Source organism: Phyllopteryx taeniolatus, chromosome 1, assembly GCF_024500385.1.
Source record: "Phyllopteryx taeniolatus isolate TA_2022b chromosome 1, UOR_Ptae_1.2, whole genome shotgun sequence".
NCBI classification, from domain to species: domain Eukaryota; kingdom Metazoa; phylum Chordata; class Actinopteri; order Syngnathiformes; family Syngnathidae; genus Phyllopteryx; species Phyllopteryx taeniolatus.
Window position 1 is genome coordinate 739349 of NC_084502.1, and position 12542 is coordinate 751890.

Here is a 12542-nt window from a genome sequence, read left to right on the forward strand (position 1 = left end):
GGTGGGAGGAGGAAGACGAGGGGGATGGAGGCCGGGGCGGGGGGCGGGTGGGGTGGTCCAACGGTGGCCACAATGAATTGCCTCCAGCGTGTGATTGGCTGCCGACGCTGCAGAAGAGGAGCCGGCGGCGTGAAAACGAGATGCGCTCCTCTTCATCTTCTTCGTAGTCGTTGCCGTCAGCGGTCACATTTGGATGGGAAAAGTCAACATCCTGACACGCGCGCCAACGGCACATTTATTCCCGGAGTGAGCGAGGGAGAGGAGCGAGCCAGGCGAGGATGACATCGCTCTCGTCTGCAGAAGGCTCGGAAACATCTGGAAAGGTGCACGTCTCGCTCATCTATTTGATCAATAATGTAAACAATGATGTATTTGTTCTAAAGGTGAAAACAACAGTTCATTTACTGTCACAAAATGAAATCACTTTATGAAGATGATTTGGAGACATCTTTTCTATGCTTTTTAAAAAAATATTGTTTTAATATAGGGTTGAATGAATTTTTCTAGTGCTATCGTTTTCTCTTTCTTTAAATTTGCCTTGTGTTTGCATATTTTTGAAGATTAAACAGGTCACATTGAAAGATGTTGATAAGAAATTAACACAATAGGAGGATTATTTTCATCAGGAATCATTTTGAATGCTACCAGTATACATTTGGAGTGAATTGTTGTTTATTCATTGTTCGTACCTTGACCAAAATAAACACTTTTGGCTCGTTTAGGCCATTTTCATCAAATGTGGAATTCACATATGTTGGACATTTATAATGTTAATGTTATTTTTGAGAGGTTATTATTTGAAATCAATATTTGTGTGGTTGTGGTCCCTCCTTTCTCTGGTATTGACTTCCATGGATGAAATTCAAGTGGATTTCTGGACAAATGAACGTGCGACGGCGATCGGGAAGTGGAAGAAGAAAGGAGCATCAGCACTGGATTTCAATTCATCACTGGATTTCAAATGATCCCTGGAATCACGGCCTCATCGCTGGGTTTAGATCCATTGCTTGAATCATAATCTCATCGCCATACGTGGGTCCATCACTGCATTCATGGCACCGTCACGGCATTTGAATCTATTGCTTGAATCTCATCATCATCACTTGATTTAAATCCATCACTGGATTTAGAACGATCGCTGGAATGACAACTCCATTGCTGGATTTATGTCAATCACTAGATTCAATTTAATCGCATTTAATTTATTATGCTGATGATAATCCGTCAAGGGGAAATTCAATTTTGACTCTGCTGTACATCTTTAGTGTTGCACACCACACGCATGCTGACATGCAAGGGCTTGTTCACGGGCATCTTGACCGTAGCCAGAAATTGTAGACTGGCATCTCAACAAGTCCTGGAGGAGTACTGGTCCCGGATCAGTAGACTGGCATCTCCCCAACTAGTTGGCATTTTTCACATTTTGTCCACAGCATGATTTGAACCGTAACGCTCCGGTTGCAAAGTCCAAGTCATTACAGACTAGCTACTTACACTGCAGTGACCATTGCTTGGATCAAGTTTTTGAGCCGGCACTGCAATTATAGCAACCTCACTGGATTTAGATCCATTACAGGAATCATAATTCTATAACTGGATTGAGATCCATTAAGGGATTTATATCTACACATGATCCTTCACACCTCATTTAGACGGTTAGAACGGACGGACGGAGGGACGATTGTTAGTCTTATTTTTTTTTTCCTGATGGTGGAAATGTAACAGGAAGTTGACCCCTGGTCACATCCTTCATTTTCTGCAGACACCCCACCCACTCGGGCAACATCAACACGGCGGATGACTGAAGAACGAAACGGACCAACAAGCTGCACAAAATGGTCTCGAGTCAAACTTCCTGTCCCAACAAAATCCGGTCTACACCTCAGGAAAGTTGTTTCCAAGAAACATTGCTAGCTGAAAAAGTCACATTTAAATGGAACAGCTCAAAATGATGCACAATGTTGAATAATTCATTGACCGTAATCATCTACTTTTATGCCACTTCTTCAAAACTAAAATGACTTTTCACACCTATATTTTTGGTTCCAATCACAAACTCTTATCGGAGGGACATTTGCAAATTTTCTGGTCTTTTGCGTCGTAACACCAGAGGACAAAGAGCATCCGAGGAGAAGAACAGGTGGAAAGGCCCGTGATGGCGCGCGTGACGCACGCCATCACGGGCCGCAACATGTGTGGTACGACGTCCTGAGGAGCGCTACAAGGTCCTGTACCAGGTGCCCCCACTTTTAATAAAAATTTCAAGCACCTAAACATACATTGGGTCCCTTGAAGGCACAATATTCATACAAGTTTATTATTATTATTGTTATTATTATTATTATTATTATTATTAAATTAAATCCAAATTAAATTTTAGGCCAAATACATCACAACGACTTGAAAGACGACTGCTGGTATGAGTGTTTGTAACCCTCCTGTTACACATTAATGTTCTTGGGTCATTTTGACCCGTGACATGAAAAGAAAAACATCTCACCATTAACTCCATTGACTAATTAATTAATCATGGTTCAAGAAAAGAATTCATTCACAATTATTTTTTTAGGAGAAATGCATGTTAAAATGTTTGTTTCTCTGGTGTTACAGTTGTATCAGATCCATTTGACCAAGGGCTTGTTTAATGATCTAAAACTGTCAGAAAAGAAAAACAAAACAATAACCATTGATTACATCCCATTGGTAACTCCATCACTAAGCCTTTCAATCAATATTTAATGCATTTCCTCTCACAAAACGCAGTTCAAGGACAATATATTCTGTCACATAACAGAAGGGTTCATGTACAAATATGTGAAATGAACTGATTGATTGCACTGATTAAGTCAAGTAGGAGAAATTTCAGAACCCCACAACAACTTTTAACTATTTAACTGAGAAATGAGTCGACTCAGAAAATAAAAGAAGGGTTTATGTACAAATATTTAAAAGGAAGCACTGGGGCGTCCGTCTGCATGGAGTCTGCTAGCTGGCTACTGCCGAGGTGCTCTTGAGCAAGGCATGGTCCCCACATTCCCAGCTCGAGTGGCGCTGCATGCCTGCGTGTGTGTGTGTGTATGTGTGTGCAACGCGCTTTACATCGGAGCGAAGTTTAATTTTCCCTTGACGAATACCTGTAATTCCCGAAAAATTACTTTGAACGATTTAACAGAGAAATAGGTTAATTTGTCCCATGACATAACAGGATGGTTCAGTAAAAATGAGCAATGGAAGAGTTTGTCGTTAATTAAATTCATCACATTTTTATTGAATGCAAATATTGGACAAAAACTGATGCATATTTTTGTTTGTTTGTAATTTGCAGGATCATTTATCCTAATAGAGATAAAAACTGGCTGGCAAAGATGTTTTCCACAAAATTCAAAAGGGCAAAACATAAATGTTAAATTAACAAAAGAAAAAAAGTCTCAAGCAATCACTTCCTATATGTGACTTTTCCAGGAGATTTGCATTTATTTGGACTTTTGTCATTTCCTTGATGCTTCTGGGCTGCCATATAAACCTGCAATCTCGGGTCTGAATGACTACCGGCCTGTCGCCCTGACATCTGTGGTCATGAAGTCCTTTGAACGCCTCGTGCTGGACCACCTCAAGACCGTCACAGGTCCCCTGCTGGACCTCCTGCAGTTTTCCTACCGAGCAAACAGGTCTGCGGATGACGCAGTCAACATGGGACTGCACCTAGAACACCTCGACGGCACGGGGACCTACGTGAGGATCCTGTTCGTGGACTTCAGCTCTACGTTCAACACCGTCATCTCCAAACTCCTTTCCTCAAAGCTTCTCCAGCTCAGCGTCTCGCCTGCCACCTGCCTGTGGATTTACAGCTTCCTGACGGGCAGGACACAGCAGGTGAGGCTGGGGGAGACCACCTCATCTACACGCAGCATCAGCACCGGGGCGCCCCAAGGTTGTGTCCTCTCTCCGCTGCTCTTCTCTCTCTACACGAACGACTGAACCTCAATGCACCTGGCTGTCAAACTCCTGAAGTTTGCACATGACACCACAGTCATCGGCCTCGTCAAAGACGGTGACGAGTCTGCATATCGACAGGAAACGGAGCGGCTGGAGCTGCGGTGCGGCTGACACAACCTGGAGCTGAACACGCTCAAGACTGTAGAGATGATTGTGGACTTCAGGAGGCATCCTTCGCCACAGCTGCCCCTCACGCTGTCCAACTGCCTTGTGTGTGAGACCATCAAGTTTCTGGGAATTACAGTCTCTCAGGACCTGAAGTGGGCGATCAACATCAACTCCGTCCTCAAAATGCCCAGCAGAGGATGTACTTCCTGCAACTTCTGAGGAAGCACGGCCTGCCACGGGAGCTGCTGAGGCAGTTCTACACAGCGGCCATCGAATCGGTCCTGTGTTCTTCCATCACAGTCTGGTTTGGTGCTGCTACAAAAAAGGACAAACTCCGACTACAACGGAAAATCAAAACTGCTGAAAAGACTGTCGGTACCCCCCTACCCGCCCTTGAGGACTTGCACGCTGCCAGAACTAAGATAAGAGAGTGCAATATCCTCTTTGACCCTCCACCTCCTGGTCACCAGCTCTTCCAGCTCCTTCCCTCAGGTAGGTGCTACCGATCAATGCAAACTAAAACCAGCAGACATTCCAACAGCTTCTTCCCTCTTGCAATCAACTTCTTAAACACCTAACCTACAATTCCATTGCTACATGCTGCCAATTTTTTGTCTTGAGTTTGTTGTCACATTTCTATCGGGCCAATCATACATTACTCGTGCACTCACTGTAGTAGTCTCGCCACGCTGCATATTCCTTGTGTGTTTTTGACATACTTGGCAAAATAAACATGATTCTGATTCTGAAATTATTATTATTTTTTTTTTACAGTTTCAGTGCGAATACCGATAACGGGAGCTTTTAAGTGTGCACATGAATGACGACGGCAGACACCCGGTTCCCTGACAACCAGCCCCTGCCCACAAAAGCCCCGCCCCCGACCTTCCCCACTACCAGCATCTCCTCTCCACTCCGCTATCACGTGTCTCAGTGGGATGTCGTTGCTGTGGTGACCCTTTCCATTAGGCAACCGCACTGATGCTGGTGGCCGACTGGTTAGAGCGTCAGCCTCACAGTTCTGAGGTGCGGGGTTCAATCCCTGTCCCCGCCTGTGTGGAGTTTGCATGTTCTCCCCGTGATTGCGACACATCTCCTGGATGTGTCGCAATCTGGTGGTTTTTGAAGTTGTGACTCCTGCCTCATTCCACTCTTTCTGGATCTCTGCTAGATTCTTGAATCTTCTGTGTTTGCTAATCTGCTGAAGCCCACGATCATTTCTTTTCTCCTGCCACATTTTGTCCTTCCATTGATATGCTTGGACACAGCCAGCTTCCTGAGCTATGAACGTTTGTGGCTTACCCATCCTATGGAGGGTATCAATGATGGTCTTGTGGCCACTTATTCAACCCAACTGAGACAGTTGAACCAAACTGAAGCAATTTAAGGATACCTGGGGAAACCTGTGCAGGTCCTTCGAGCTTAGGAGGTGATTAGTGTGTGACACTCCGTTTAAAACATTTAAAACATTTATGGCCTGATTTGGGCTGATTTCTTCACAGTATTCCCATTTTTTTTATTCCTGAGTGGAAGCCTAAATTAAAAAAATAAAAATAAATAAGTACTTGAAATTGTTTAAATTGTGGGCCCTGAATCTATAATCTATGAAAGTTTAACGTTTTGAATGGAATTATTGAAATAAATAAACCTTTCGATGATTTTCAAATTTTTTGGAAAGGGTCTGTACATTGCGAATGCTCTGGAGTTCATGTGTTTGTTGACTTACTTTTGCCACGTGACCAAGGTGAATCCAAACAGCATTGCGGCCAAGACTGACGCCTCAAGGAGGGAGACCGAATACTTCAGGTAGCTCACAGCTCCCTTCTCTCACATAAAGTGTGATATAAACCAATATGTGGCTGGTGACAACTACAGTAGATGACACACTTATGATGTCTTGCGTGCTGATCAATGGAGTAGACGTCGGTAGCAAAGAAGATGCCGTCGCCATCTTGAGCAGAGAGGACAGCTGCAACTTCTTCTTATTGCTGGCCCGGCCTGACATGGAGGTGACTTGCAACCACAAAACAACCACATTAGCTATCACCACACACTGTACAGACAAGACAGCATGATATATTAATAGTTTTATAATGATGGATGATGTGTATGACAGCATGTCCACATTTGCTGACAGCACAGGAACAACATGACAGCTACTCAATCATTCTTGATTGTGCACACACACACACACACACACACAGACACACACGCACACACACATGCACACACACACGCACACACACAGGTGTAGAGGTTTTATGTTGAAGAGAAGAATGGGAAACTGTATTATTAAGGCAGTAAATGACATGATGTGGTGGAGGGTGTGTTTTAGGCAAAATATTGATCATATTTTCAAGCCACTGTATAAAGATACTGTTTGTCTGTAACAATCACGTGTCCAATGCAATCACTGGCTCAACTTAATCATACATCATACAGAGCTTCCCTGTATCAGAATAGCTTGCCTGCCATTTATAGCTGCTGTGACTGGACTAAGGTCCAAATTATTAAGCAAATGCAGTTTTTGTTCAATTACCTACACAGGCACTGCAAATAATAACAGTTAATATTTAATTCATAAGCAACAATCATACTCGCTTTACCAAACAAAAACCCTACAATGACTGAAAGTACAGTGTTCCAAATGATTCTGCACAACACTTCTTTATAAAAAAAAAGGTTGTAAAGAATCAGAGTTATATTTTTTGTCACTTCATTTTTAAGAAAAACAAATGCTATTAAAACCCCAAAACATATTTACCATCACCATCAAGTTGCATGTTCACATGTGAGCCCATCATAGATATCACCTTAATCTCTCTCTCATCACTTGAACCTGTAAATCCATGGGTCGGTATTTGTTCAGGTACTGTACAGTCCACCCTGCAAGATTTTTAGTTTATGTGTAGGCTCAATAGGTTCTCACTTGGGTTGATGTCACAGAAGGATGGAGGAGAAACAACGTGAAAAAACATCCACTCGAAAAGTCATGTTTAATTTAAATCCAATATGCATAAAAGTTCGGAACATTGCGTATAAACTATTTTTGTCAGAGTTGGATTTTCGTGGCGCTGGTGTGGAGGCAAAAGGTGAAGGACCCAAGTTCAGAGAAGAAGGCAGGAGTCTAAAAAAGAAGTCATTGAATTTCAAAAACAAAAAAGGCAAACAAGGACCAGGAAGCAAACACCAAAATAACAGAATCCAAAAATCTAAATTCAAACTAACAAAGAAACACATGGGACAATGCATCAAAACAGACTGAGAGAAAACCGGGAATTAAATACAAGCAAACTGATAAGACAGCGAGGCACACCTGGTTAATACGCGAGTGACAAAAAACAAATATAATCAAACAAAGTCAACAAAAACAGATCAATTACCTCTCCAACAGAAAACAATGTGTTCAGGTGACAGAAACTACATCTTCCTTTTTGGACATTACCATGGGGGTGCCCCAAGGTTCCATGTTGGGACCAATTAAATTCTTAATTTATATAAACAATCTCTCTAATAACTTGTCAAAAGCAATGGATCATTTTTATATAGATGACAAAATTATTGCTGTACAACCTCAATTATTCAGACTTTTGAGTTTTTACAAACTATTTGCTTGTTTAAATTGTCTTAAATTGGTTTTAAACCCAGATAAAACCAAGATCATGGTTTTATCTCATACAAATGTGCCCCCACAGAACATCAGAAATATTATAACATCCAAAGGATGAAGAACAGGTTTTAAATTACAAATACTTGTGTTTTATTTTGGATCAGGATCTTTAATTTCAATCTCATATAAACAATTTGGTCACGAATGTTCGGATGAAGCTTGGGTTCTTTTTCAGAAATAGAACCTACTTCCCTCTCAGGATCAAAAAGAAATAAGTGACAGCAACCTTGTCGCCCATTCTGGGCGATGGGGATGTGCTTTCTTTGAGTGCATCGTCCCAATGTCGCCATTCCTTGGATGCTGTTTTTCATTCTGCACTGAGATTTGTCACTGGCTGTAGGCACCTCACCCACCATTGTGACTTGGACAAACTGTAAAATCTAACTTGGCTTCTCTGAGTGCGCGCAGATATGCACATTGTCTGACCCTAATATATAAGGCTGTTTGAGGCTTGATTTCTCCTTATTTGTGTGCTCTATCGTAAATGACTTCTGTGGCACTTGTTTTACAGTATCTGTTCCTTGAGTAAGGACTGAATTTCGTAAAAGAGCTTTCAGATTTGCTGATCCCACTTCACAAAATTGGAATTCTCTGATATTGTTGGCCGGAACGGTGGACGACTGGTTAGCACATCTGCCTCACAGTTCTGGGGACCAGGGTTCAAATCCCGGCCCCGCCTGTGTGGAGTGTGCATGTTCTTCCCATGCCTGGTTGGGTTTTCTCCGGGCTCTCCGGTTTCCTCCCACATCCCCAAAACATGCATGGTAGGTTGATTGAAGACTCTAAATTGCTCGTAGGTGTGAATGTGAGTGCGGATGGTTGTTTGTTTCTATGTGCCCTGCGATTGTCTGGCGACCGGTTCAGGGTGTACCCCGCCTCCTGCCCGATGATAGCTGGGATAGGCTCCGGCACGCCCGCGACCCTTGTAAGGAGAAGCGGAAAAGAAAATGGATGGATGCAAAAAAAAACAGTGAAGCCCCCAGACAACACGAGAACCCAACTTGCTCAACTGAAGATCATTAATCAATAAATAAAAATAAATGGACACAATGAAAATGAATCATTAAAAATTTCAGACAAATTCAAATTCATTAAAAAAAAAAAAAACATAAAAATGGGGGAGAAGATGACATCAGATAAAAGCCCATCTGTAGAAGTGGGTTTGAAGAAGAGCTTTTATAAGATGTCACCAATTTTGCGTGTCTCAGCTCATCATGAAGGTCGTTCCAAAGTCGAGGCGGTCCGATGGCGAATGCTCAATCACATTTCATTGGAATCATTGACTTTGGAACAAGCAGAAGGCCCTCACCCGAGGATCGGAGGCCGCCGGCTGGCTCATACGGGGTTACAAGTCTGGTACTATATTATTATTAGTTATTTTTATTGTTACCAGGGGCGGAGCTAGCCCCTGACGGGCGCGGCCACCCCCACTGGTGCCCCCACTATAATGTTTTCCAAGGTGGAAAAGATCGAGCATTGCATTCAAACGAGTTAATAGATGTCTTTATTGCACTTTGCCCAATGGAAAAAAACACAAGAGGAAACAAAACACTGATTTAACATTGAACTTGTCAAACTGGATTATTGTTCATCTTTTACGTCACGCATCATTAAATGTTCCATTGTCGGATGTGGGGGAGGGAGGGCAGCTATTCTTGTATAAAAAAAACAAAAAACGCTTTTGCCTTAGGGGTCCATACAGTATTTTATTGGAAGTAAGTCTCGTCAGAGGTCCCACCTTAAGGCTGTAATTATGTATAAATCACCTATAAAAATTAGCAAAACCCAAAAACCTCTGCAACTGCATCCTAGACGTTGGAGTTGGCCAATCAACTTATTGATTTATTCTTATTCTATTTTAATTCCATGGAATGGAACTGCAGGGCAGTATATGACAATTTTCCTACTCTTATTCCCAAAAAATTAGGAGGACTATTTATTTTTTTTTTTACTTGAGTCATATTATTCTAAAGTGACAGTACTCTTATTGAGTACAATTGACTAAACTCCACCCACCTCTGATGCCACTGTATTAAAAAAGGCAGCATGGTGCACTAGTGTTTAGCAGTTCTGCCTTACAGTTGTACATACTTTGTAATACGCTAACAAAGTGTGAACCCAACAGAGCCGCTATTGGAGCAAAGAGGAGAGGAAGCAGCAGGTGCTGAGGGCCAGAGAATACAGACCAAGACGAGTTCATGATGCAGAGCCGTCTGGACGACCTGAAGGGTGACAGGTAGAAAGACGCACATCAGAAGCATGGCCAGCTGTTCGCGGGGGATAGGGACTGGGCCAGACTAGGAATAGCGAAAACAACTGACGCCTATTATAATTGCATTGAAAACAAAGTTTTTTTTTTTGTTTTTTTTTTAATAAGTGGCATAAACCACCCATAAGCGTTTTCGCGGTTGGTTCCCCCCCAAAAAAAGAATAAAGTAATAAAGTATTAATAAAGTATTCAATAAATACCACTCGGCATCTTCAATACTGTTTCCCTTTTGTCATTTCACATTATTACCCACAACTTAATTACTGTTCCTTTTTGTTCTACTTTTTTTGTATGTATGGATTACTTGGCAATACAATTCCCAACATCTGGTGAAATGTTCATGTCAATAGCACCTTGGGAAATATATTTAATGAGAAAAATGGTGAGATGTTAAATACTTATTTCAGCATTAGTAATATGTGTGGCCAGTCAGCATTAGTAATATGTGTGGCCATTGCGGTTTACGATTCCAAAAATGATTCCAAATTTTGTCTGTGGCTTATATAACAGTTTGCTCAATAGTTTAGTTTTCATAACAAGTGAGGACACGTGTGATGACGCTGGAATCGCACTGCTTTCAATCTGTATATTGTTCTCTGAGCAGCAGCACGTGTGTCCTGCGCCTTAATATCAATCTTTAATGTTTATTCTTTCGAACAGCTTTTTGGGATCAGAGACAGTCGTCGGTTTGTGTTGGCAACCGTTCGTGATGTTTTTGTTTCCTCTTGAGATGAGTTCCCCTTTATCTGGATGACTTTCATATTAATCACACTGCAACAGAAAGTTGCGTAAACATGTTGAAGTTTGATTTCCAACCGCAGTCACGAAAAGGAAGTTGCGCATAATTCTTTCCATGAAATGTCTTTAAAATTCCCCTGAAATTAACTTTGTACCTTTACTGGTTAGCAGATCTGCCTCACAATTCTGAGAACCGGGGTTCAAATCCCAGCCTTGCCTGTGTGGAGTTTGCATGTTCTGCCCGTGCCTGCGTGGGTTTTCTTCGGGCACTCCGGTTTCCTCCCACATCCCAAAAACATGCGTGGTGGGTCAATTAAAGACTCTGAATTGCCCGAAGGTGTGAATGTGAGTCCAAATGGTTGTGGTGTTTGTTTGTTTCCTTGTGCGTGAGGAGAAAGCGGGACAGAAAATGGATAAATGGATGCATGGATTGTTTTGCTGATCAACACATTCCTGCTGGTTTCTCAGGAAGCGTCGGCCTCGTCATCTTCCACACCATTGAGGGACAAAATTTTCCACCAGTGGCAAAAAGTACTTCTCCAAGGGCACCGAAGCCCTCGTTGAAACGTATGACGTCAGCGCCCGGAGGGGCAGACACGGCATCAAGTATGAAGAAGGCACCCTCTTGTCATGAACGGAACAGAGGATAGGACCCAAAAATGCACGACTCCAAAACAAATTGACAGTTTCCAAAAAGAGAGGTTTAATAGACGGGCATAGGTCGGTACACAGGCAGGCAATCCAAGAGAGGCAACAGTATCCAAAAACATGAGGCAAAGAGACAAGGTCGATAATCGGAACAGGGTCAGGTCTTACTGTGAATCTATGACGTGGAAACAAGGAATGCTGGAACGCGACGACAAGGTACAACGAACTGGCAACGAGAGGAAATGAGACACGAGGTTATATACAAGGGGTAATTAGGGTGAACGAGGCACAGGTGATGAAGATGCTCACATGAGCAGGTGTGTGTGAAACAGGGGGGGAAGACAAAACCCGGAACACACACATATGACACCTCTATGCCTTTATTGTCAATCTGAACACGGCCGACATTGGGCGCTACAGGATCGGCGTGGGCTCGCCGCAACTGGAAAACTCCTACAGGGACTTCCAGATTCAAGTTCTTAAAGGTGACTCACAAATATTAAAAATAATTATTATTAGGGCCGAGCTGTACGTTTTAGCTAGTCTACAAAAGACCTAAGAAAACGTCTCTTGGAGCCATACCTTCACCCCTCCAGGAATTACGCCATTTTTAATTTACTTTCACATTTTGCCCCATTTTCTGTCTTTTATCGGGATCATAATTTAACTCCTCCAGGTCATAATTGATCTCCTCCTACAGATTTGATTTCAGCAAATTCCCGTCCAGTTATTTATCATCGTCATAGCACCCCCTACTGGCACATTTGTCAAACATATCAAAAGTTCTTGCTGTTATTGTGCCTTGGAAAAATATTCATACAACTTCAACTATTCACATTTTGCGACCTTATAATCAAAAACTTAAATGTATTTTGTGGACATTTTGTATGCTATACCAACACAATGTCATGGTCTGTATTTTGGTTTGGGTTGTGTTTAGTTTTGTTCCATGTTTTCCTTTGTTCCATGTTTGTCGTGTGCTCATTAGGTTGTTGTGTCCACCTGTTCTCGTCTACTTAGTGTCGACCAATCAGCTCTCTCCAGCCACTCGTGTCTTGTCCAGGTGTTCCTCGTTGTCTCGTCAATTTGTTTGTATTTAGTTCCCTGGTTTCT